The sequence below is a fragment of the Pteropus medius genome, unplaced genomic scaffold, assembly GCF_902729225.1.
Source record: "Pteropus medius unplaced genomic scaffold, Ma_sr-lr_union100, whole genome shotgun sequence".
NCBI classification, from domain to species: domain Eukaryota; kingdom Metazoa; phylum Chordata; class Mammalia; order Chiroptera; family Pteropodidae; genus Pteropus; species Pteropus medius.
In genome coordinates, this window is record NW_024349804.1 from 3,084,262 (window position 1) to 3,110,446 (window position 26,185).

The following is a 26,185-nucleotide window of genomic DNA, read 5'->3' on the forward strand; positions in this document are numbered from 1 at the left end:
TTAAATTTGGAGAAGATAAATCTAATAATAAAAAATTATATAGTCTCAGTAATAAAAAAGTATATAGTCTCAGGATAGGAAGCGTTTATTTTACTGTTATTGTGAATTTCTTTTCTTTTTTTGTGTGTGTGGCTGTTTTGGTTTCTTATTTTACAAACATATATTGAACTTTCTTTTTTATTTGAACAGAAGGATTTTATGTTTTCCATTTTATTATGTCATTGTATGAAAAAAAAGTATTATAATGGCTATACAGTGTTCTACTGAATGGCTGTATCATGTTCCTATGTTGTTGGCTTTATATTTTGAATCCAATTTTGAAGAATTACGTGTAGTGGATCTTTTTTCCCTCCAAATTTTAGATAATTTCCATTTGTTCACTGAACAAGCCTCAGATGGGCATTCAAGAAAAAGTACTCAAACACTGTGTATCCCATCCTAATAACTGCCATGCTTCAATTAAGTTAAAGTGTTAAAAAGTTCGAGGATGCTTTTTGCAATTACAGTAAGTAAGACCTCCTACCTCCTCGTTTTCTTTTTCATTTTGCCATCCTGCCAGAAGAACACTGTGTATTAATAAAGTCAGTCTCCAACAGCCCATCATTTTCCTATTTAGCAAATTTAGAATATACGTTAATAAAGACATGCATTTAATTGAAGCTTGACTATAAGCCAGTTTTTCCATTGTTAATAATTTTTAGCATTAGTGCGTGGGTTGGTATGAATGAGTATTTTTTACCCATTTTAACAGCGCAGTTGCTACCAGATTTTTTCTGGTGCTTTGTGATGAGCATCAGCAGAGCACTGAGCAGTCATTCACTGACCCATAGGTTCTGATCACTGACTTTGGTTAAGTTTGGGCTGTGGAAGTGAAATATTAATAAAGAAACTTGGGGCAGGGGAACAGGTGGGCTAAATTCTCAGCAAGGAAAACCATGAGTGATTGAGATGCTGAGCGAAGTAATGGGTGAGGACATCGTTCATATTTATATTCAACATTGCTGCTAGCGGCACACTCTTCTTGGGCCTGAGTGAAGCTGAATAGGTTAGTTTAAAGCCTGTAGTTTCTTCTTTTTCAGGTGAGACATTACAGGATATTTACATTAGTAAAAATAGAAAAGAGAGCAAAGAAATCAAGAGTGGGAAACTTGAAGAGGAGTGGATTAAACTCAAGCAGAAATGAAGAATGAGGATTTTAATTTATGCTGTGATTCCATTTCCCCCAGGTCCTCAGCCCTGTTCAGGCAAATATTTAATAGCAGGTCACAAGATGTGGAGGCAAGAACATGGACGTGAGAATTCTGGAAAGTTAGGCTGTCATTCCAGGTTCTCTGCTATGTGATCTCAGAAACGTTAATTTTAATACATCCCCTATGAGGACTCTAGACCCCTCAGAATTCAACTCTAACATGAGAGGCTGAGCCCAGGTCAGGGTCTCCTATTACACAGACTGCTTGCTCAGGCATGACTCCCTGAGACCTGGTATTAAAGCCATATTCGGGAGTGGCTCACGGATCACATGTGTCCTGATTCATAACTAATTCCTGCAAAGAATATCCCGATTATGCTTCTTGGACAAAACCATCTCAGGTGATCTTCTCAATTAAATAGTTTATAATTCTTTGACTGCAGAAGATTTGTGTGTCCTTCCAACATAAAACCAAGAAGATTCAGTTGAATGCTTTCATTTAAAAAAAAAAAAAAGGAAATGTATTAAAATTACTCATGTGATTTGTAAATGGCACGTAAGATACAGCCTGTGTGGACTGAAGTCCTATGATAGGACTCAGTCTTAGGGAAATGTATAAGTCCATAAAAAAGGGAAAACTTATGCAAAGCAAGGGTTCTTACTTACCATGTCACTGTGTTGCCAGATTTAATTAATATTTTAAAATCTTCAGAAGTAAGATACAGAAATGGCACAAGTGATTGTTCTTAGTGTTAGGGAAACTTCATGTGGGGATGACTTAGTCTATCATAATTTCTAAGTTAATGGTCCTTTCTTTCATAACCATCTGAGCCTATGCTAATATTCTATCATGGCAGATGTCAAAGCCATGGGCAGTATAATAATGCCTTGATGAGAATTACTCTGTGCCAGGACCCATACAAAGTGCTTTACATAACTAATTTCTCATCCAAAGCCTAATAGGTGGGTATTATTATTATTTTTTAATCATGCTTATTTTACAAATTAGGAAACTGAGGCACAGAAAAGTGACACACTCACCCAAGGTCACATTGCTAGTAAGCAGCACAGCTCTTTACCTGATAGTATCACTGATTATCCTTTGAGAATCTGCTTGGCACCAGGCACTTTGCCAGAAATAGTCCTTCCATGATCTGTGTCAGGTGTGTCTTATCAGTGAGGTTACTGAAACTCCTGTTGCTTAAATAACAAGGCCGCTGTCAACCTACTGATGATTCTCATAGTTGGGAACCTTTCATTCCAAGGAACATAATAGGCTCACCTCCCTTCCGGAAATTGTTATACAACGGTAGGTATTCCTTTTCTTAAAGGAGAGTGAACAAAATACACACATCAAAATCTGGATCTCCTTTATCGCTATAGAGTTGCAGAGATGGTACATTGCAGAATGTCAGAAAATGCATCTTGAATGGGCTCGTGCTAAAGTCTTGCTGATGAGTTTGTACATTGCGCAGCTGGCTAGTTATCATCACTTAGGTCAGAGCTCAAACCTTCTTTCCTCAGAGAGACATTCTGCGATCATCCTTATGTTTAAAGCACCTCCCTAACATACACGCTCGCACATAACCACACCTGCAGTTGATGTCTGTTCATGTTACTTTGTCTTCAGAACATTTATCACTATGGATGGTGTCCTATTTCCTTTATCAGGAAATAGTTACACGAGAACAGAGTTTCTGGTTTTGTTTACCGCTGTATCCCCAGTACTCTGATGTATCTGGGACACATAAAGTGCAACCTAAATTTTTTATTGAATGAAATTTGCATGTTCTTATTGAAAATATTAATAACCCCACATTTTTTATGACTGTTTCCTGTGTGTCTCGCTTTGTGTTAAGTACACATTTTCTGAATTTATTTCTAACAATAAAATTAGGGAGTTGGTCCTATTAACCTTGCTTTGCAGATGAGCAAAATAAAGCATACTGAGGTCAGATTACTTGCACAGGGACACACACACCTAGTGGTTGAGAGCCACAAGCCAACTGACAGAGGCCATATCCAATATTGACCTCCCCTGTGACAACAAAAAGTCCTGAACAGTTTGACCTACTCTTTCGTTGATTTTCCCAAGAAGTTATTTATGTGGTTTCATTACTAACTTTGTAGACATGATTCAAATTCAACTAACATTTATTGAACACACCCATAGCTTATGTGGCAAACATCACTCGTCTCTCTTTACAAAGGAGAAAGGGAGAGTTCAGGTAAGTGATGCTGATACTGCTGACAACTGGCAGAGCCACAGCACAAACTCAGGACTGTTGATTCCAGGTTTCCTGCTTATTCTGTTTTAAAATAGCTGAGTCTCTTCTTTTAAGAGACATAGCAGCACCAGCTGTGCATTTCCTTACTAGCGTTTTCAAACTGAATATCGAGAAGAAGAGTTATCTCATGTTACATATTGTGATTCCATTGTAAAACACTGTCTGGGGACAGATAATATTTGAATATAGATTCTTGATAGTTATTTAGTCCAAATTTATACATGAATTGATTTTCTTCTTTGGCAGAGATCCAACCTACACAAAGAGGTGTCTTGGGTAATTTTCCTATCTTTTTTTATCAAAGTGAGTTTTACATTTGCGTTTCAATATCCCTACCTGGCAGCTGACAAATTTCTGGAGCTTTCATTGATTTGCTTTCAGGATAAAGAATAATTTGAGGAGTAATTCAGAAATACCAAAGCAGATTTGTGCCCCTCTTAAGCTAGTCAGGTAGTTACTAATGTAAGAAACATGCACTTGGAATGCTCCCATATGAGAGAGAGAGGCTGCTGTTGAAAGATATTCCTTCTAATACTTACCTCAGCTATTTTAAATGTTACCTCTGTGGAAGAATTAAACAGCAAACAAACAAGAAAAAATCTCCAGAAACTAAAGCCAACAATCCAGGTTCCGAACTGACCAAATGAAAGGAGAAATGTTTCTTCATTTCTCTAGCAATTGGGAAAGAAATGGAGCAATGAAAATCTGTGTTTTTAGCTAAGTATGTCAGTTGATATTCCTTTAAGGTAGACTGCAATTTTTAGGTTGTCAAGCAAATATTCTGATTCTAAAAAGAGAGAAGGGCCCATAAAATTAAAAATGTGTTGCATTCCCTAGGCTATTTTAGAGATGGTAGAACCATTTATAGCTTCTAATAGAAACCAAGGAAAAATGTAATTTATTGTATCAGTTCAACCATAACATAACAGAAGATCATTACTATTCTGCTATAAGCGACTATAGAAATTGTGAGAAGCTAAATTTCTAAGATCACATCAGAGCTAGAGTATCAGTAAATGTTTTTCTTCTGAGAACTGTACTAGTACAAATTCAAATACAGGGTTTCTGGAGAATATGTACTGAAGGTTAGCAATACTTTTATTAAAGATCTTTCATTAACTTCAAAGTTTTTCAGCCAGATATTTGACCACTAGATGATTAGGTGATTTTCCTAAGAATGCTTGATAAGTTCATTGGTTATGTCTAAATAAATATTTGGGTGCTGCTGTATCTCCTCCCCCAAACTAACCAACTGATCAACTTGATCAAAACAAAGACACTGAAATTTGGAACATCTTTTTCAGTCTGTACACTTAGGATTTATTATAGTAACATGACTAGTGAGTCACTCATTCTACTTAAATTTGTGCCAGAAACTTCACATTCATTATTTCATTTCCTTCTGCCAACAACTGGGAGGTAGAGGGGAGGCAGGCATCACCTCCACTTCATAGATACGAAAACTGAGGTTGAAAAGTGAACAGCCCTGCATGACTCTTAAAGCTTTGTTCTTTTCACTTTCCCTCAATAGGACTCGTTTTCATGGTAACTCTGTGCAAGATGACCGTCAAGTTTTATTCAGAAGTTTTTCAGGATTCTATTTGCCGTTGTGCTGTTGCTTTTCCCTATATATAGTTTAGTGGCCTTTACTTTCTTTAGTGTCTAACCCTCTATAAGCGTCGGCTTCCCCATCTGTACAACTAGGATAACAGTTGTGACGAACGCTCGTGGTTATTCATGCATTTGTCCATTCAATAAATATTTATGGAGCCTTCATAATGTGCCAGATACTCAGTAGTGAATTAACTAAGTTGCCTGACCTGTCCTAGAAGAAGGAGGACAGATAAACCAACAAATAAATAAACACGTGTCAGATGGTGCTATGGACTCTGGAGAAAAGGCAGGATAAGAATGATGGACAGTGGTGGAAGAGGAGAAGAATGATGAGGCAGGACGGGTATTTCATGAGGTGATCAAGGGACTCTTTCCTCATAAGGGGACAGTTGAGCAGAGACTTGAAAGAAATGTTATTGAAAGATCTAAGAAAAAAAAAACACCGCATGTACAACTGCATTGTGCTTTTGCAAGATGCCTGCTGTGGGAAGACGCAAGGTCTATATTCTATTCTATTCTATTCTATTCTATTCTATTCTATTCTATTCTATTCTATTCTATTCTATTCTATTCTATTCTATTCTATTCTATTCTATTCTATTCTATTCATTTGTTTTATTGTGATAAGAACAACTTAACATAAGATCTACTCTCAATAAATTTTTGAGTATACAACGCAGTATTATTTCTGTAGACACCATGTTGAATAGCAGATCTCTAAAACTTATTCATCTCTCATAACTGAACTTTAATACTGATTAAGGCCCATTTTAAGTCCTCGGAGTGAGAGGTCCCTGAGAAGAGGAGATGTTTCTGATTTGTTCATTGCCGCATGACCAGTGCTCACAATGCCTGAGGAGACTTTCAGTACAATTAAGCTGTGGCTCTTTGAGTCTCTGCTTATTTCCTGATGGCTGTGGCAGAATGAGGGAATCAGAAGATGCAGGGAAAAGGCTGAAAGTGGATTAGGATGCTCTGAGGTAGCAGTCACCTGACCTACCTCATTGCAATGTCATCAGAGGTATAGACTCAGAAGGCTTTGGGGCATGAGCTTGATTCTAGTTTCAGAAAAGATGTGATGCTTCAATAAGAAGTTTCTTTAAAAGCAGTTGTGTAATATATAGAAAACACACAGGTTAAGTCCTGAGACCTGCAGACAAGTCCAGGCTTGCTTACTCACCTGGTGGAGGACACAGGAGGGAAGTGTGCAATGTGGGATTTAAAAGGCAGAAGCTTCATTCTTGTTCTAACTCAAGCATTCCATTGGTTTTCTGTTAGCTTGCTGGAAATAGCCAAAGTGCATTCCTTAGAGAATATACTTAGAGAATTCCTGTCATTAATTCAATTACTATTTACTGGTGAATGCATGGGTCCAGCTCTTTGACTTGCAAAACTGCAGAGCATCTTGTATCCTCAGGTTCTACTTTCAAACTCTGGATCTAAGGCATGAAATCTGACAGTTCATGCTGTTTAAATATGGTGTCTGCCATGAAGTCCTTGCTGTTTTATTTGGTGACACCATATAGAAGTGATTGTCTCTTACATGACTTGAGGATAGTTAGCATCTTGTGGACCCAGAGAACATTCGACAAAGTCAAATGATCTATAAGGCATTCTCTTCAGTGGATTTGCTGATGATTTACATAACATTCATTTTTTTTCCCCTAGAATTTTAGCTAGTGTAAAAGACCTCTGTAGATTGTGTAACTTTTAGGAACCTCATCACACTTTACCCTGCACTGTTTAATTGCAGATCTTGGAAACACTCACTCAAAGATGTCAGACATTTAACTAAATTTCTGATTCAGTTTTGCTAAATTGCAAACATCCTAGAAAAAAACTGATAAACAGAAATGAGCCTCCAAATGCCTCTAGAAAGGCAAAACACTTGGAAAAACAAAAACCTCTAATTGCAACTGCACATTTTATGGTCAATAAAGTATTCAATATGCTGTGCAGCAGGAGTATTTCAACTGAGAGTCAAATAAAAATAACTGTGCATGTGATAGCTCAATGAAAAGTTTCTTTCCTCAGCAAGAGATTAAAAAACTCAGCTGTTTCCAGCCTGGCATATTTGATAAATTGCTTATACAAAGAGAATGTGGATTTAGTCTAGCTAAAATAAAACAAAATAAACAAATTCCTTATAGTAGGCTACTAAGGAAAGTTATGTATCTGATTCTGATTGGTTTGGGATTATTTAAATAAAATTTCTCTTAAATATAAGCCCCCACAGACTGACCCCAGGGATCTTTCTTCCCAGTAAAGAATGTGGGATTTAAAAGGCAGAAGCATCATTCTTATCTCCCTACCTTTCCTCCTTCTCTATTATCCATCCATCTGTCTGTTTATCCATTCGTCAGTCCATCCATTTATCCACCCTTCCACCCATCCTTCCATCCATCCATCCATCCATCCAACCATCCATCCATCCATCCATCATCCATCCATCATCCATTCCAACCATCTACCTGCCCACCCACCCACCAACCCATTTCCACCTTCCACTTTCCAATTCCATCTATCCTCATATCCATCCATCCATCCATCCAACCATCCACCCACTCCACCCATCTACCCATCCACCCTTCCATCCATCCACCCACCCACTCCTTCCACTAATGTTCCCTAAGTATATACATGTACCACATTCCAAGTCTTGTGCTAGTCAATATAACTTTCTCTTTGTTCTGGTGGGGGAAAAACACTCAGGATGAGTAAAGTTTTGTAAAATCTCAGATGGGAACAGCTAACAGCCTTAGGGAGCTGGCAAAAGCCACGCAGTAACTTTTGAGATGATCTTGAAGGGAAAGGGGATTTTGCCACCGTTGAGTTATTTTCTATTAGTATTGCCACCTTTTCCTGAACTTGTTGCACCTGGAGTTCATTAAAATCTTTTATCTTGTGACTATGCCCATAATTATTTTATTGATTGTTCTATCTGATGATATGTTAATACTCTTTCTCCCTCAGGCTCTTTATCCTCATGGCTCTGCTTGTTTTTTTCTGTCTACATGTTTAACTTAATTATGATTTCGGATGAATTTAAATTAATCTGAGTATTCTAGTTTCAGTGGTAAAACTTGGGCATATTACCAGCAGGTGAAAATGTCCTTTTTTGAGATACAGTGAATCAATTCATTTACTTTTCTTCTTCATGTATATACGTATATATACATATATAGGTATATATATATATATATATATATATATATATATATATATATATATATATATATATATATATATGTATATATATATATATATATATTCAACTACAGTTGCCATTCAACATTATTTTATGTTAATTGCAGGTGTACAGTGTAGTGGTTAGATATTTGCATAATTTGCAAAGCAATCCTCCTGACAAGTCTAGTACCCACCTGGCACTATACATAGTTATAATATACACTATTATTGACTATATTTCTTATGCTGTATGTCACATCCTCATGACTATTTTGTAACTACCAATTTGAACTTCTTAATCTCTTTGCCTTTTTCATACAGCCCCCTTCCCCAATTTCCCTTCCATCTGACAAAAATTAGTTTATTCTCTGCATCTATGAGTCTGTTTCTGTTCTGTTTGTTCATTTATTTTGTTCTTTAGATTCTGCATATGAGTGAAATCTATGGTATTTGTCCTTCTCTGTCTGATTTATTTCACATAGAATAATCCCCTCTTAGTCCATCTATGTTATCACAAATGATAAAATTTAATTCTTTTTTATGGCTGAGTAATATTCCATCACATAAATATACCATATCTTCTTTATCCAGTCATTTTTTTGATGGACATTTAGGTTACTTGTATGTCTTGGCTATTGTAATTATGCTGCAATAAATATAGGGGTGCATGTACCCTTTCAAATTAGTGTTTTGGATTTCTTTGGATAAAGACCCAGAAGTGCAATTGCTATGTCATAAGGTAGTTCTATTTTTAAGTTTTTGATGAAACTTCATACTGTTTTCCATAATGGCTGTACCAATTTTCAATCCCACCAACAGCGCACAAAGTTTCCTCTCTCTGCATCCTCACCAGTATTTGTCGTTTGTTGCTTTATTGATGTTAGCCATTCTGACAGATGTGAAGTGATATCTTATTGTGGTTTTAATTTGCATTTCTCTGAGGTTTAATGATATTGAACATCTTTCATATGTCTATTTGCCATCCGTATGTCCTCTTTGGAGAAAAGTCTATTCAGGTCCTCTGCCTATTTTTAATTGGATTGTTTATTTTTTTGGTGTTAAGTTCTATGAGTTCTTTATAAATTGGCAAATATCTTCTCCAATTTAGTTGGTTGCCTTTTTGTTTTGTTGGTGGTTTCCTTTGCTGTGCAAAAAGTTTTAAATTTTTCCTTTTATTTTCCTTGTTTGAGGAGACATATTAGAAAAAATAGTACTAACATTGCTTTGGGTGGTATGAACATTTTAATGATATTAATTCTTCCTGTCCATGAGCACAGTATATGCTTCCATTTATTTGTATTTTCTTCAATTTATTTCTTCAATGTCTTATAATTTTTCAAGTACAGGCCTGTTACTTCCTTAGTTAAATGTATTTCTAGATATTTTTTTGGCTGCAATTGTAAATGGGATTGTTTTCTTAATTTTGCTTTCTTATAGATCATTATTGACGTATAAAAATGCAACCAATTTCTGAATAATTTTGTATCCTGCTAGCTTACTGAATTTATTTATGAATTCTAATAGTTTTTTTGGTGAGATCTTTAGAGTTCTCTTTATATAGAATCATGTCCTCTGCAAATAATGACAATTTTATTTCCCTCATTTATTTTTCTTGAAACTTTTTAATTATGAAAATTCGAAAGATAAACAAAAGAAAGTGAAGAGCATGATAAATCTCTTGTACCCTTTATCAAACTTCAATATTATCAACACTTTACCAATCTTGTATCATCTATTAATTTATTTGCAGCAGATATTTACAAATAAATGCTAGATGTAAGGCTTATCTCCTGCGAATTTTTATATATGCATCTCCAATTTCTACATAAACCTCTTGCTATTAGAACATTTAACACAATAATTCCTTAAAAAATTAAAGAATTTTTAATCTTTTAAAAAGTCCATATTTCCATATTCATATTTCCTTAATTGTCTCAAGAATTATTTTTATAATGTGTTTGTTATACCAGAGTCCAAAGTCTCTTTTACTGCATTTGGCTGCTGTGTTTTCCAAGTCTCTTTTAATGTAAGACACCAGTGCTCCCTTCTTTTTTATTCAGGCCGTCGAGCTGAGAAACCGGACTTCTGTCCTATATAATGTGTTGCACCTGGATTTGGCTAAGGGCTTCCTCCTGGTTTTTTCATTCACATCCCCTCCGTCTTTCTTTCTGTTCATTTAGCAAGGCCTGGGTTATCAACTTGGCAGCAGCAGAGACGTGGAAAATGAAATCTAGTAGGGTTTCTAGAAATGCCATCCAAAAAAGTGCTCTCTGTGATTTACCAAAGTAAATAGTAGATGATGAGACCCTCTCCTTCCTACAAAGAGGTTTTCTTGGTCTACAATAGCAGACTGAAGTCTTATGTAACTCGGATGTGATGTGACTCCACTTAATTAAGTCTACTTGCCCAGTGGAAAAGTACACTTGAGGCCAGGGAAAACTTGTTTAAGGCTACATAGGAGAAAGGAGTTCTAACATCAGCGTCTGTCTTCTATATCCTCTGCAATAGAGCCCACAGTTTCAACTACAAATCAGTGTTGGACATTTAGAAAATATACTTTGAAAGAACAGTAAATAATTAGTCTATTTAGAACAACCATGTTTTTGACTCAATCTCGCACCTCGCAGGTTTGCAAGATTAGATGAGCACATTTTGTAAGTTGATTTCTGTGTCTACTTCTCTTTAGTATCAATAAGTTGAGTGTAGAATGATTAGTCTATAGAATTTCTTTAAATGAAGATGATGATCATAATTCTTTTATTTATAAGATACTTTGGAGTTTATGAAATGTATCCACATACTGTATGATTTAATCCTTAATTCTGTTTCAAACAATTTATACCCAATAAACAAAGAGCATGGAGAAGTTAACTTGTTGAATGGTATGGAATAGGAAATGAACGTGGGTTTTAATTTCATTATCTTATTAAAAACTATCAGACACTTTGTACTGGTTTCATGCTTAGATGGGGTATCAATGAGGAAGATACACTCCCAGCCTCAGGGAACTTAGACTCTAAGTATGAAACATGAAATGATGAGGAGTACAAACAGAGCAAAAGAGAAGAACAGGACATTCAGCAGGGAGGGTGTTCGGGAAGGGTCTTGGCTATGCACGCTCCAAGCAGGCATGCACTTGTAGTCTCTCTACTCAAAGGTTCAGCAAGGTGAGAGAGGCCCCAGGCCCTCACTGTGAGAACACAGCAGGTGAGGAAGCCAAAGTGGGAGATGTGGATGCCAAGGTAAACGAGAGGCAAACGATGAAGGCCTTCATGGGTGAATATGGCAATGACCTACCCAAGAGTGGGTGGAGAGCTGAACTAATGGTTGGGGATGGAGAAAAAAATTCTGTGGATGGTCAAGTTCTTTTCCATCCTAATTACCACTTGCATGTCTGGGGGTGGTGTGGAGTGGGGAGAGGGTGATAAGGAACAATGAGAAATTAGCACTTGCTAATTTGAACCTCAGAGAGACCTGGAGAGCGATGACAGCTATCCACGTGGACTTCCACGGACAGGCAGCAGTGATTACTGGAGGTCATGATCCAATCTTGACAAAACGCTCCTTGAGGAGTCAGACTTTGGAAAAATTGTTTTCTGCCTCATTGTTTGGACAGGAATACCATTGATTCCCCATCATCAATTAGGTTCACCATCAATTTTCCATTGAGAATGAGCACAGAGGAAAGAGTCTTGCTTTCTGCTCTGATAGGAACGAAAATAGGAACACCAGGAGCCTTGATCCTATCTTCCATTTAATTTTGAAAACATGTTTGGGTGACGTCAATTCTGAAAGACTGTGTTTAAAATAATTTGCCTCTATAATATTTTTATTGCATAAAGTGATTTACAATCAAGAGTTATAAATTCAATCTTCTGAATGCTACACCTAAGCTGCAACTTTAAGAACTGAGTAATTTATTCTAGTAGTTTTGGCAGTCTTGGATTTTTTAAAAGCAATATTGAATTCTAATTATTAGTGAAATAATTGCAATTGGTTTTTATGCCTACGATATCATCCACCTGCTGCTCTTCTAAAATAAGGAGAATGTTATAAAAACCTAGGATCTGTACATTAATGGCTGTTTCTTTGACCCTAACTTTTGATATTTTTCAATCAGCAGCACTAAAACTGTCTTACCACGATCAGGGTCATCTGTTTATTTATTTTTTATCCCAGTTCAGGTGACTAAAAGAACAACAAACTATTATTAATGACAGTACACCAACTCTAAAAATCACGGAGCCCTGGTTACTCCCCTTCTGAAACAGCCCTAATAATTTATCTGTCTATGTGATAAATGATTCATATCAGAGTCCAAAGTCAGTCTTCAGTATATAAACCCACTCTTTAGGTGAAAAAAAATTCTGTAATAGAGAATGAACTAAAAAGCAAACCAAACAATGTACTTGTGTGCATTTCTTTCATATTTTTAATTTTCATATTTCATAAACAAATATCTACTGCAAAGTTGACATGTACTCTGAACCATTGACAATGATAACAAATCAGAATTTCTGTCCACTTCATAGCTTTTCAAATGCTTATTACATACATAATTTCACCTAATGTCAGTAATCCTGAGTGATTGATACTATTATCACGTCTCTCTTCTAGAGATGGTCAAATGGATATTTTGAGGCGCTAACTGGATTGCCCGCAGAGAGTGACAGAGTGGAACCAGTTCCCCTCGATTCCACATCTTTCTGTGCTCTTTCCACTGCCCCATTCTACCTCCAATGTTTAAAGAGAAAGTTTTTGTGAAATGTGGCATTCTTCCCTCTGTAAACTACTATCGTTACTATCGTTTCATAGGGCTTCCATAACAAATAGGTGACTTAGAAACTATTCTCTTTCAGTTCTGTAGTCTAGAAGTTCAAAATCAAGGTGTCGGCAGGGTGAGGGTTCCTTGGGAGTCTCTAAGGGAGAATTTTTTTCTTGCCTCTTCTAGCTTCTGAGGTCTCCTGGTATTCCTTGGGTTGTGGCAGCATAACTCTAATCTCTGCCTCTGTCTCCACGTGGCTTCTTCCTTGAAAGTCTGTATGTCCTTTTCTGTCTCTTATAAGGACAGTCTTATGGGATTTAGGGTCTGCTCTAATCCAGTATGATCTCACTTTGACCTTCACTTACATCTGATATGACTCTATTTCCCAAAAAGATAATTTTCTCAGGTTCCAGTTGGACATGTATTTTGGGGGATCACTATTCAACATATTATAGCTATGTTTCTTATTTCTAATCTAGTGGGAAATTTAGATAGCTGGTTAACATTACTATTGAATTAATGAATATGGTTTGAGTCCTGATATTTTAATGGGCAACTTAATGCTCAAGGTTTACAATTTGAGGCTCTTAATGAACTCCAGGGCTATGCCATTTTGAATCTCTGTATTTCTCCAAAGAGTAAAATATACTATTTCACCAATTTGGATGGTGTTGTATTCTATACTCTGCACTTACAAAGAGTTGTTACCTGTACGTTGGAACTTGCCATAACTTGCCCTCTATTTCTCTCACAGTCATAGAGAAAGACAGCAGACATCTAGTGTTTCCTGTTATCAAGATGTCTACAGAAGTGAAATATGGCTCTGACCTTCAGGCCTATACAATGGATAGTTGTAGATTGACAAACTAAAATAGGGAGTGATTTCATCAGGGCTCCCTGGAAGGCAAACTGTTCAATCAATGATTTTGAAATCCTTATGAGAGGAATCCTATAGAGTGATCCCTGGGAATTTCATAGAGTGATCTCCTTACATTTTTATTTTGTCTGCAGTGACTTGAGTAGAATGAAGGTGTGATTGGCAATGGATCTTGAGTGAAGGTATCGCTCATATCAACATAATAGTTGGTAATGGCAGGATGAAAGCAAAGCATTTAAGTAGAAGCTGACACGTTAACCTAAGCTTAATAGAATTGAAACTAAACTTTGCAATTTCTAGCCACACTTACTTAACTCAAAGTAATGGTTTTATATAAAACTCATAGTATATGTATTAGTATATATATTATTAATATAATTAGTATATATGAAATATAAAGTTATACCTGCTGTGTCAATTCAGTTTTACTTAAACAGAAATAACTGTTTTATATAAAACATATATAGTATATATATAAATAATACGATTAGTATATATAATATAAAACTCCTGTCTGCTGCTTTTTGGAAAGTGAAAATATATATAATACTAAAACAAACAAACCTTCATTACTATTATCCTAAAGTAATGACTATAGCTTTATCCTTGCCTTCTTTTATAATATATATCTTTTTAACATATAGCTTTGCATCCTGCCTTATTTTTAAAAAATAAAATTGTAGATATTTTTATGTTTTTTTTGTGATCTTTATAAATATTATTTTGGTGACTGCATAACAGCTCTTCAAGGTACAATTTACATTAGAGTTTCCCCATTTGGGCATTTAAACTCTTTCTGATATATTTGTTATTATAAATAATACTCGAATGCATAATATTTTAGTAAAGATATCTCCCCAGAAGTAAATTCCTGATCTCTAGATATATTTTTATTATGTTTTTCTTGATTATATTAATCTATATTGAGAGTTTAATATTTTTTATAATCCTGATCTATATTGCTAGTTTACTTTCCAAAATGATTTGCCGGTTTATATTCTTATCAGTAGAATTCAGTTCACTCATGGAACTGAATCCTTATCAGCATAAAGATGTTTTTTCAATCGTTAATAGTTTTATAAACAACAAAAAATAGAATTATATTTTACTTTTTTTTTTAGGCAAGGCAACCCTTGGTTGACCTCACAGATTGCAAGGACCTTGTCAGTTTACAATCCCTTATTTTTCATTCTTTACTCCTCCGGCACCTGGTCTTCCTAGGTGGTCTCCCATCCAAGTACTAACCAGGCCCAACCCTGCTTAGCTTCCAAGATCAGACGGGATCAGGCCTGTTCAGGGTGGCATGGCCATAGACTCATATTTTACTTCTAATTATCTTTTACTTATATACAAAGATAACATTTTAATGTATTTTTTAGCAATATATTTTTTGAATTGCATATGTCCGTTATGGACTAATTGTGTTCCATTAAATTTCTTCTATGTCAGAATATGACTATTTGAAGACAAGGCCTTTAAGGAGGTGTTAAAATTAAATGAGGTCATTCAGGTGGGCCCTAATCCATTATAAGAACAGGAGATCAGGATACAGACAACACAAAGACCAAGAGACAACCTTGTGAGGACATAGTGATAACGGGGCCACCTTCAAGCAAAGGGGAGAGGCTTCAGAAGAAACCATACCTGCTGACACCTTGATCTTGGACTTCTAGCCCCCAAAACTGTGAGACAATAAGTTTCTGTTGTTTAAGCCACTCAATCTATGGTGTTTTGTTATGGCAGCTCTAGCAAAGTAATACAATGTTACTTACCAATTTATTTATTAGGGCCTTAGAGCTTTTCTTAGTAATTTGTACAAGGTCTTTTTGTTAAACACACTTACTATTTCCTTTTTGCATTTGTTGCAAAGTGATTATTTGTCTTTTTCATCTTTTCTTAATTTTTTAGCTTACATATATATGTATATTTACTATTTTTCCCTAATTATTCATCTTCGCCTTTTTGCTTTTTTTCCCTAGTACTTCAAAGCTTAGAAAGTCCTTCTCCCTTAAGAGATTTGACACATTGTCAGTTCTGTTTTTTGTTAGTTTTTCTGAGGTTTGATGTTAGCCTGTATAATGTAATTATTCTCCGTGTTTGAGGATGCAGACTCACAAAAGTAGGTGAACTTCAAATTTACAGAGCAAAGCTTTCCTTAATTTAAGATTTTTATGTCCTGACCAATAATACCCAATCATCTTATTTGCAGTGACCCATTTAAAATGAGTTATTTTCAGTGGCTATTACTTCATTTTGGAAACGTGCATTATCAAAATGGAACAATAACCTCATTTTATAAATCTTCAATTTTATTAATATCGACAGTTATAAAGACAAAGAACCTAAAGGTAGGTAATAGCTACAGCTCTCCGAAATCTTTCAATATCTTTGAAATTCTACAGGAATCTAATGTAAAGTGAAGGACACATCGTCTTGCAAGATGAAAGAAACATTCCCCCCTGTATTTCTTTGTTTTCACTTGTGATTCTTGTGCTAAGAAATAATTTAAAGTCTTTTTTTATGGATCACATTGTCCAAAGTTTTTACTTTACTTTCTTTGAGGATCTTTGTAGAATTTATTTAGAAATAGTTCTTTACTACAGCTCTATGTGTCTTTTATTTAGTTTTGCTTTCAGGTCTGTTAAAACTACCATCTATCTGTAAAAGGCTCTTTGTCATTTCTTTGGTGGTATCCAGATCAAAATATAAAACTTTTCACTTGTGAGAAAAAAATTATCTTACTATTCTGGAATGTCTCTTATATCAGTGCTAAATAGTAAAAAATGTCATCTCCACAATTACTTTAAATAAAGATTTGAACAGCCTTCTCTGAAGAAGTGAATTATTTCCTTTACTTTTTTAATTGAGATATATTTTACATATAACATTATGTAAATTTAATTTATATTGTAATGTGATTGTTATTATAACCTTGGCTATACTTCTATCAAATCATATAATTGTCATTTCTTTTAGTGTTGGAAAACAACTAAGATAGTCTTGTAGCAAGTTTAATGTTTATAGTATAGTTTTGTTGTCCGTAATTACCGAACTCTGAATTAGGTCACCAGGACTTATTTATCTGCTGTTTGCAAGTTTACACCCTTAAATAACTTCTCTTCCATTTCTCTAGCTCTCAGCCCCTGGTAACCACCATTCTAGTCTTTGTTTCTATGAGTTTGACTTTTTTAGATTCCACACATAAAAGATATCATACAGTATTCTTCTTTCTTTGTTTGACTTATCTCACTTAACATAATATCATTCCTATTGTCGCAAATGGTGGACTTTCTCTCTTTTTTTTTCTCATGGCTGCATAGTATTCCATTGTTTATGCACACACGTGCGCGCGCACACACACAGACACACACACACACACCTTGTCTTCTTGTTCTATTCATCCATCGATGGACATGTTGTTTCCGTATCTTGGCCATTGGGAAAAATATTGCAATAAACACAGGAGTGTGTATATTTCTTTGATAGCCTGGTTTCATTTTCTTTGACTATATACCCGGAAGTACAATTTCTGGGTCATATGATAGTCCTACTTTTAATTTTTTGAGGAAACTCCATACTGTTTTCCACAGTGTTTGTACCAGATTACAATTTCACCAACAGTGTATACATGTTCCCTTTTCTCCAAATCCTTGCAAATACTTGTCTTACCTTTATTTTTAAAATATTATATTAGCAGGGTTTACTGACATATAAGGTATATTGATAAGATTTATTCATTCATCAAATATTTACTGAGCACCCATTATAAGCCAGGCGCTATTCCAAAGTTTAGAATGCATTTGGTTTGTACAGCACAGCCCCTGACCAGTAGAATGGGCTGCTGCTCTGCAGCAAGGTCTCAGAGGCTCTCTGCTGCCCCATCAGTTGCTGCACTGAGGGTCCCACGGGAAGGCTCAGGGAAGCAGCTGTTCATTGAAGTGTTCTGGTATTTTTGCAAGGGACATAACCATATCAGACTGTGAGCCAACTTGGGGCATCACTGATATCTTTAAGATAAGTGAAAACAAATCAAGCAGATGCTCGTCTTGAAGTGTTGGTGGGTAAGTGTGGGGAAGCAGGTATGCATAAAAGGAAGTCATGGAAGCTCTCAAAGTACTTCCAGAGGAACCCCAAAGCAAGCAAGGACGGTGCTATTTGAGAATGAAGATGGGGAGCACAGTGAGAAAAGATTTCATAAGGGAAGTGACCTTGCTAGGTTTGAGAAGGCGAGCAAGTGTTCTCAAGGTTTGCAGAGGGCCAGTCAATCATGGGCAAAAACTAAGTCCTAACTTTGCAGATTGTGGCCACCACTAGGTGTACCATCGACTTTAATATGAATAGGCCTGCAAAACATTTATTATATAATTTAGCCCCTAAACTCATATCATTTGAGGTTACAGTGGTGTCTCATTAACTGCAATTGAGGTTGATGGTTGACTAATAGAATTCTTCTGCCATATTTGGTTGACATCTAGATTTTCTGTTCCCTTGGATTCATTTCCATTAGAACTCCAGTCAAGTTCAATCACTGGGGAAATCAGACAAAACATAACTTGCAATATCAGTTCCAATGACTGTACCCCCTCACGCTCTCCGCATTCCATTAGCTGTGGATGAAGGGCATAATTTCTCACCAAGGATGTTGCCATAACCAAGAAGAATACTCTGCCTTTTGCACAGAATAACTTGCGCATCTGGTCTCTCATCATCTTGGTGGTAAAGTAAATATTTGACATGGCTGATTTTCTTAGAACATTCAGATTGAATTATAATATTTTTTAAAAAGAGAGATGAGGAGAAAAAGGGGAAGTGTGCATCCCCCCTAAAAAGGAGTTGTGCCAAGGAATGTGGTTATTTCTTGATATTATTATGGTAGGCAAAATAATCGCCCCCACCAAAGACATCCGCATCCTAATGCCCAGACCTCATGAATTCGTTACCTGACATGGTGAAAGAAACTTTGAAGGTATGATTAAGTTAAAGATCCTGAGATGGGAGTATTTTCCTAGATTACCTGGGTATGTCCAATGTAATTACAAGATTTCTTTACTGAAGGAGGGACGAAGGAGAGTCAGGGTCCCATTGATGTAGAATGAGAAAGATTCAAGCAACTATTCTCAGTTTTGAGTATGAAAAGGGACTATGAGCAGAGGAGGACCAGGAATGCAGGAGGCTTCTACAAGGAGGCTAGAAAAGGCAAGGAAACGGGGCTTCTTTCTTAGAGCTGCCAGAAGGAACCCCACACCTTGATTTTATCCCAAAGAGATCCATTTTGACTTCTGACCTCAGGACCGTGAGTTAACAATTTGGGCTGTTTTAAGTCACTAAGTTTGTAGTAATTTGTTACAGTAGCAGTAGGAGACTAATATAAGTATTTGTATTATTAAAAATTATTTAGGTGACATTGATATTAATTGGTGACTACTGATTATGTGACCGTAGGCTCAAAGTATATCCTAAGGTAGACCTTCCCTTTTTGCCCCAGCCTGAGGTAACCCATGGTATCTACAGAAAGCACTTTAAATGTTTTTATTTTAAAAGCAAATACATGTTTATTACACAAAATATAAATAGACTAAAGATACATCCATATCCCATTACCCAAATATATCCTAATCTTTTGCTGTTGGTATGTGTTTATCATCTTAATATAGTTATATAATTTGTGAATCTCACTATTCTGTTAGAACGCCTTCAAGTTTTTTGCCTCCTCATCTGGTTTGAAAATCTTTGAGGGGAGGGATCAAGTCGAATGTTCCTCCTTTGTGTCACCCTCAATGCTTTGGGAGCTGACTTGTGTGTACCCACCATTCACTTGGCAAAAAAAGTATGTGGGTCTGGCCCTACCTCTTTTATGCCTCAGTAGTACCATCTTTTTAGTGTTGTAGGTAAATGGACTTGGAGATGCTGATTCATATTTGGAAGACTCACAAGAGAATGAGGAAGATGAAGTAGAATATCAGCTTTCTATTTTACAGGGAGAAACATAATTGTTGGATGGATCTCAGGTTTCTGTCAACCTGATTCCTTTGCTCTCGGTTGAAAATCCACATAGGCAACTAAATCATAATCAAGATGGTTGCTGAATAAACATGGAATCAGTGTGAATGTAACGAATTGCTTGTTTTCAGTGCTCAGGGACCTGACTGTTTGGAACATTCATCTGCAATGGAGGACTCTCTCAGTTATGGGCTTCCTTATCTTGGCACCTTCTCCTGTACAATACTTGATTGGACAACGAAAACACATTGAAAATGTCATTTTTTGCATAACCAGCAAAGAAATCTGCCTTTTAAATCTTTTCTTATTAGGTATAATAATGCTATTTCAGTATTGCACTTCAGTATCTTATTTATGGAGAAGAAGCATTAGTTTTCTCTAAAGTGCCTTTTAATTAGGAATCAATTTTATATTTTAACTCCTAGAGTTTTGAAAGAGCTTTTCTTCTAAGCATACCTCTGACCCAATCTATTTTATTGTTTTCATAAAACTGTCTATTTAAAATTATAACCATTGGATGATAATCTGAGTTCAGTCAGAGTTTTTGGAATTTTGTAGCAAGTGGTGGAGAGGCTTAAGTCTAAAGAATTTTGGACTCCGCCATAATCCACTGTTTTTAGATTTCGCTGTGATCCAACCTGTCCCTGAAATGAGGGATTCCTCAACAGATGTCATAGAAGCAGGACAAGCCTTGGATTCTCAAATACTCGATGGTGAGAAGATCCATTCTGTTACTTGTTTCCACCATTCTGAGTACCTGGAAGTCCTATTTCCTCTCCAGCTGATCTATCTTTTTATGCAGTCACTTATTTCATGGAAACATAGAATATTGCCCACCATGGCTGGAGGCCTACTTGCCCTAGCTGACTTCTGAGTGAATTAAAGCACCTCTTATATGAAAGTGGAGAAAATAAAATTGGAAATAGAAATGTTAACAAGCCAACATTACAAAATGATATCATTTTTGTGAGCAAGAAAGGATATGCCAGTCACTTTTCAACCTGCCATATCGATACCCATGTGGGTTCATTTATTTTTGCACACTGTCTCCCTGTGTCATTTCCTCTCAGATTCCCTCTCTGTCTTTTTGGTAATAGTCAACACATTTTTCAACCAGTGTTTGAATAAAATATTTATTTGAGAGCAGCATAGAAACTGGGCATACTTTCATTTCTTGAATATCTGCAAACCTGCAACAGTGAAACTAGAATTTAATAGCAAATGGCTATTTAAATGTATTTGGGGAGAGCAGTAACGTAGCATTTATTGAGCATCTACTATATGTCAGAGTTTCCAGTCAGCTCTTTTCACTTGTTGTTTTATTTAGTCCCTGAGATATACGATGAGACTAGAATTATTGCTGTTTTCCTTTTGAGAAAATGAAAGCCCAGCAAGGTTAAATGATTTCGCAAAGATCCGTAAGTTATATCATCATGATTTGAATGAAGTTCTCTCTAAGTTAAAATTCTATGATTTTCATCTTTTAATGGATACATTCAGTATAATTAAAGTGCCGTGCAAGTAGGGTCCTTCTGTAATTCTTCACCATTGAACCTTTCATACTTACCAGTTTCTAGCATATGTGATATGTCAATAATTTTTTGTGGTAAGAAAATGGAAGAACTTGAAAGAACATAGAAGGAAGATGGTAGAAAAGGAAGGAAAGAGAAGGAAGAATGGTAGGTCTATGAAAACACTGCTTTGCTTTAAGTAACTCAAGCATGTCTTTTATAGAATATAATGAATTTGTATACTTGCTTAGTATGTATGTAGACACATGTGTAACTATTAAAAAGCACTGTATGTGTAAATATTTGTGTATGTATATGAGTGTATATATGTACATATGTTGCGTATATGTATGTTATATATAATATGCAGAATATATAATAACATATACATATATGGGCTTGAGTATTTGAAAATTTGCTTGACTGTGGTTATTTGAGTGTATGCAGTGTCATCCATATTTTTGAAACACTTTATGGCTAAGCCCATATGCAGAGATTAAAACCATTTGCGTTAATTATTGAATGAATATGAAAGCAACTTAAATCAGAAATCCCTGCTTCCTTGTAGATACCATTTTTGTTTTTCTATGAATCAACCATTGGATACTTTTGTTTGAGCATTTTGTTTATTCATTTTTTCCTCCTTTGTCATAAAGAGAGAAACAGAAAGTTGGCTTTGATATAAAGGATCTACTTTAAACGAGCTATTCATGACAACCAGGAAAAAATTGGGATGCCACTGTATTTTAACAAGTGTAATTTTTTTCCCCCAGACTCTAATGATATGAGTAGCATTGGGAGTTTTCTATGCAGATGTAATTCATTTATTTCATGAAAACAATAGTTTTTTATGACATAGAAATCCATTTGAAACAATTATAAACTATCATATATGTCTTTGGCAAGCAAATATTTTCATATAAATTTCGGTGATACTGCTTAAGAAACAGTCATTTTGCAGCTAGTTTGTAAATAATTCTGCCTAAATTGCTTTGAGAAAAATCGAAATGAAGCAATCTAAGAGCTGCAAGCTTGAAAAATAGCTTTTTTGGAAACATCAATTCGATTTTCAAACTTCAAATATAGCTTTTAGAATTTATGTTTACTTTCTTATTATAATGTATATTTAAAATAAACTTTAGAGTGCATTAACATTTTGTGGCATCAAGAGCAAGTGGAAATATATATATTGCAAACCTGGGAAAGAAGTAGTATATTGTTCAAAATCCCCAGTTTATCCAGACTAATGTGGGTTCAAATCTTTGTTCTTCTACTTATTAGTGTTGTTTTCTTTGAGAAGTTTCTTAATCTCTTTTATTTCTTAATGTAAGTCCCCAAAATACTAAGAAAATGTACATTTTACATATATTGTATATTAATTATATTATGATTATTATCAAAGAGCAGTTAAAACAAACTGCTGAGAATTGATCCTTCTATGGTAGACACAATATGTAATTTACAGAGGATTAACACACTTCTTTACAACAAACATTCATTTTAGTATGCTTTTCTATAACAGAGTTGCATGGTTTTAGAATTATACATCAACAATTCTTGGAAGGTAGCTGTTAAAACAAACTTTTGAATACAGGAAAGCTTTTTTCTCAGTTTAGAAAACAGACTTAGACATTTAAGTTTTTATGCAAGTAAGTTTAACTTAAGATTTATAACTCTGTAGATATTTTTACTTTCCTTCCCTTTCTGAGCAATGCGTGGTAAGAAGTCTAGTGCTCCATGTTATCTGAAGTACCTCGGTCAACAGTCTTTCACTCCTTAATCATTTCTCATTGAAATGCGTGGCTATGATTTCACTGTGGTTTTAACAAAAGCCAGATCAAAGTATTGTGCCTGTTAATAATGTTATTCAGTAACTTCAAGGTAACATAATATTTATATTCCCCAAACCCTTTGAGTCTTCCATGTTTATTTAGGGACGGATCATAATACATGTCCACATATCTAATGCCGTTAGATACTACAGATTAATATCTCAATTAAGTGACCTTGGCAATGTACGCTACTAGAAATTGAGGAGAAAAAGAGGAGGACAGGGGACATTGCCAGACTAAAGATGGGTCTTGATATTTAGAGAAGTGTCATGACATTGACTTGCCACGAAGAATGAGTGGATGAGGGTTCCAAATTCTCCACATTCTGGCTAACACGTTGTCTTTTGGTTTTTGATAATAGCCTTCCTAAGAAATGTGAGGTGATAGCTCTTTATGGTATTGATTTGCATTTCACTGATGCTTAGTCACATTGAGCATTTTTTCGTATACCTGTTCTTCATTCTTGTGTCTTCTTTAGAGAAATGTCTATTCAAGTCTTTAGCCCTTTTTTTTACTTGGGTTATTAGGTGGTGGTTGTTGTTTTGCTGTTAAGTTGTGAGTCCCTTATGTATTTTAGAAATTAACCTCTTATTGGATATATGGTTTGCAAATATTTTTCCTTTTTTTTGTTGCCTTTTCATTCTGTTGATGTTTTATTTCTTGAAGAGATAACAACACTCTCATCTTTATTGAGACACGATTCATAATAGCAAAGATGTAGAAACAACCTAAATGTTCATTGATAGATGAATGAATAAAGAAAATGTGATTTATACATATAATGGAATATTATTCACCTTTAGAAAGAAGGGAATATTGAAGGATATAACAACATGCTTGATCCTGGTGGACATTATGCTAAGTGAAAGAAGCCAGTCATCTCATGATTCCTCTTACATGAGGTGTAAAAATAGTCAAACTCGGAGACAAAGAGGAGAAAATGGGTATAATCAATGAGTATAAAGTTTTAATTATGGAAGATGAATAGGTTCTAGAGATCTGCTGCACAAAATTGTGCCTGTAGTTAAAAATACTGTATTATATACTTGAAAATCTGTTAAGAGGGTAGATCTCATGTTAAATGTTCTTACCACAATGAAATAAAAATTTAAGACAATGTAACAAAGTAATGATAGAAGAGCACTTTTTGATATAATAAAGAGTATCTGCAAAATTAAAATTAAAAAGAATGAGTAGCATTAAATAAAGAAAAATTAGAAGTAATACAGTAAAAGCTTACATTAATTTGATCAGAAATACTGTGAAAAGCAAGACATGTAAGGATCAAGCAAATTCTTAATTACTCAAACATTAATGTAGCACAAATCCAGAGCGATGGTATTAAATCCATACAGTAACGCTTTTCAACAATTAAAAGATTTTGGTTGAGAGATTCTTTTTAGGAGACTGAGATTTGTTTGGGTTCGGTTCAATGATTAAATCAGGAGTTTTCCATTTATTTCTAACATGTAACTAAATATAGAATTTAACTCTTAATTCCTCCCCTAATTGCCTGGAGTGGATGATTAGGTAGTTCCATTTCATTTAGAGAGCTTTAATTCCTTTGTCTCTCGTTTCCTCTGAAGTGATCATCTTAATTATCTCAATAGTGTGAGGTTTTCTTTTAGAATCCTACAAGTGGGCCATAGAAGGAGAAATAAAAACACAGATTTCAAGTAACACAACATGTTTTCTCTCCTTTTCATAGTCCTTTAATTGCTTTTTATTAATATTCTTATGTGTGCCTTCTAAAATATCAATACATGTTTCATTTGACTTTTAAACCTATTTTTAGGTTTTAAACCTAAAAATTTGACTTTTAAACCTTTTAAACCTATTATTACATTTGGTATTTAGATTTTTATCTTTTCCTCCATTTTCTTCTTTTTATGTGTATTTACATAAAAAACGTATATGAAGACCTTTATTCATGTCACTTGTATTATTTAATTTAAGCAACAGAAATGGGAGCCTGGTCTGGAAGACAACAAGGACCAAGATTAATAGCAAAAGAAAACCGAATTTTTAAAGAACCCTTGGCAGGGAGCTGAGAAATCTGAGTGTATCCCTGTGTTGGCTACCATGACGCTACGTGGCCTTAGTTAAATGATGTTACATTTTAGGATTTCATTTTAAAAATCTGTCAAATGAAAAGTTTGCAATGGATGGTTTTTCTGGTCTCTTCTGGTTTGGAAATTCTAAAGTTTACTTCACATTGTTTTCCCTTTTTATTGTGTGACTCCTTCGAGAAATATTTTAGGGAATCAGAAAAATGAAAGAGTGTATGAGAGGATCAATGTGTGCAAATGTGGATTATGAAAATAAGTTGAAAAATACTGGACAAAATGACTTTTTCTTAGGTGTGGTTTGGCATGGATGATGAGAACGTGAACTCTTGATTAGTGCTCATTAGGCTGATATTATTACTATTATGTAACACTGAAGTTAGGTAAATAGCAGTGCCTGAGGGTGGCAGACCTGAGGTTTCACTGTGACTCAGTCACTGACTAGGCAGCAAATCACCAAACATCTGTAGGCCTTGGTTTCTAGGCTTCAAATGAAGAGATTGTGGTAAATGATTAAAGTTTTTTTTTCCCTACCTCTGGCAGAAGTCTGAGATACAATGTTAACTAAAATCAGCATCAAGAAAACCAAAGATGGTGACAGAAAGAAATCTAACTATGGGAGGTGAACACACAGTGTAAATATATATATATATATGCTTTACTGTTAAAGTGTACAGCTGAAACTTATTGGATTTTGTTAACCAATGTCACAATAAACAAACAAACAAACAAACAAATAAATAAATAAGAAAAGCAAAGGGAAAGTTCTGCTCTAGCTGATCGTATTTAGTAAATCAAAGATTAGTCCTCATGTACATTTAGTGCAGGCTTTTAATGAGCAGTAACTATGTGTC

General features: G+C 35.2%; 1 protein-coding gene and 1 pseudogene across 2 annotated transcripts in view; one reads left to right on the plus strand and one right to left on the minus strand.

Annotated features, from left to right (window-relative positions):
• The window catches only part of KCNIP4 (potassium voltage-gated channel interacting protein 4), a 914,902-nt gene that overhangs the window by 137,386 nt on the left and 751,331 nt on the right, over positions 1 to 26,185 (plus strand). The window lies entirely within an intron of this gene.
• Positions 15,119 to 15,237, minus strand: LOC120583032 (uncharacterized; annotated as a pseudogene).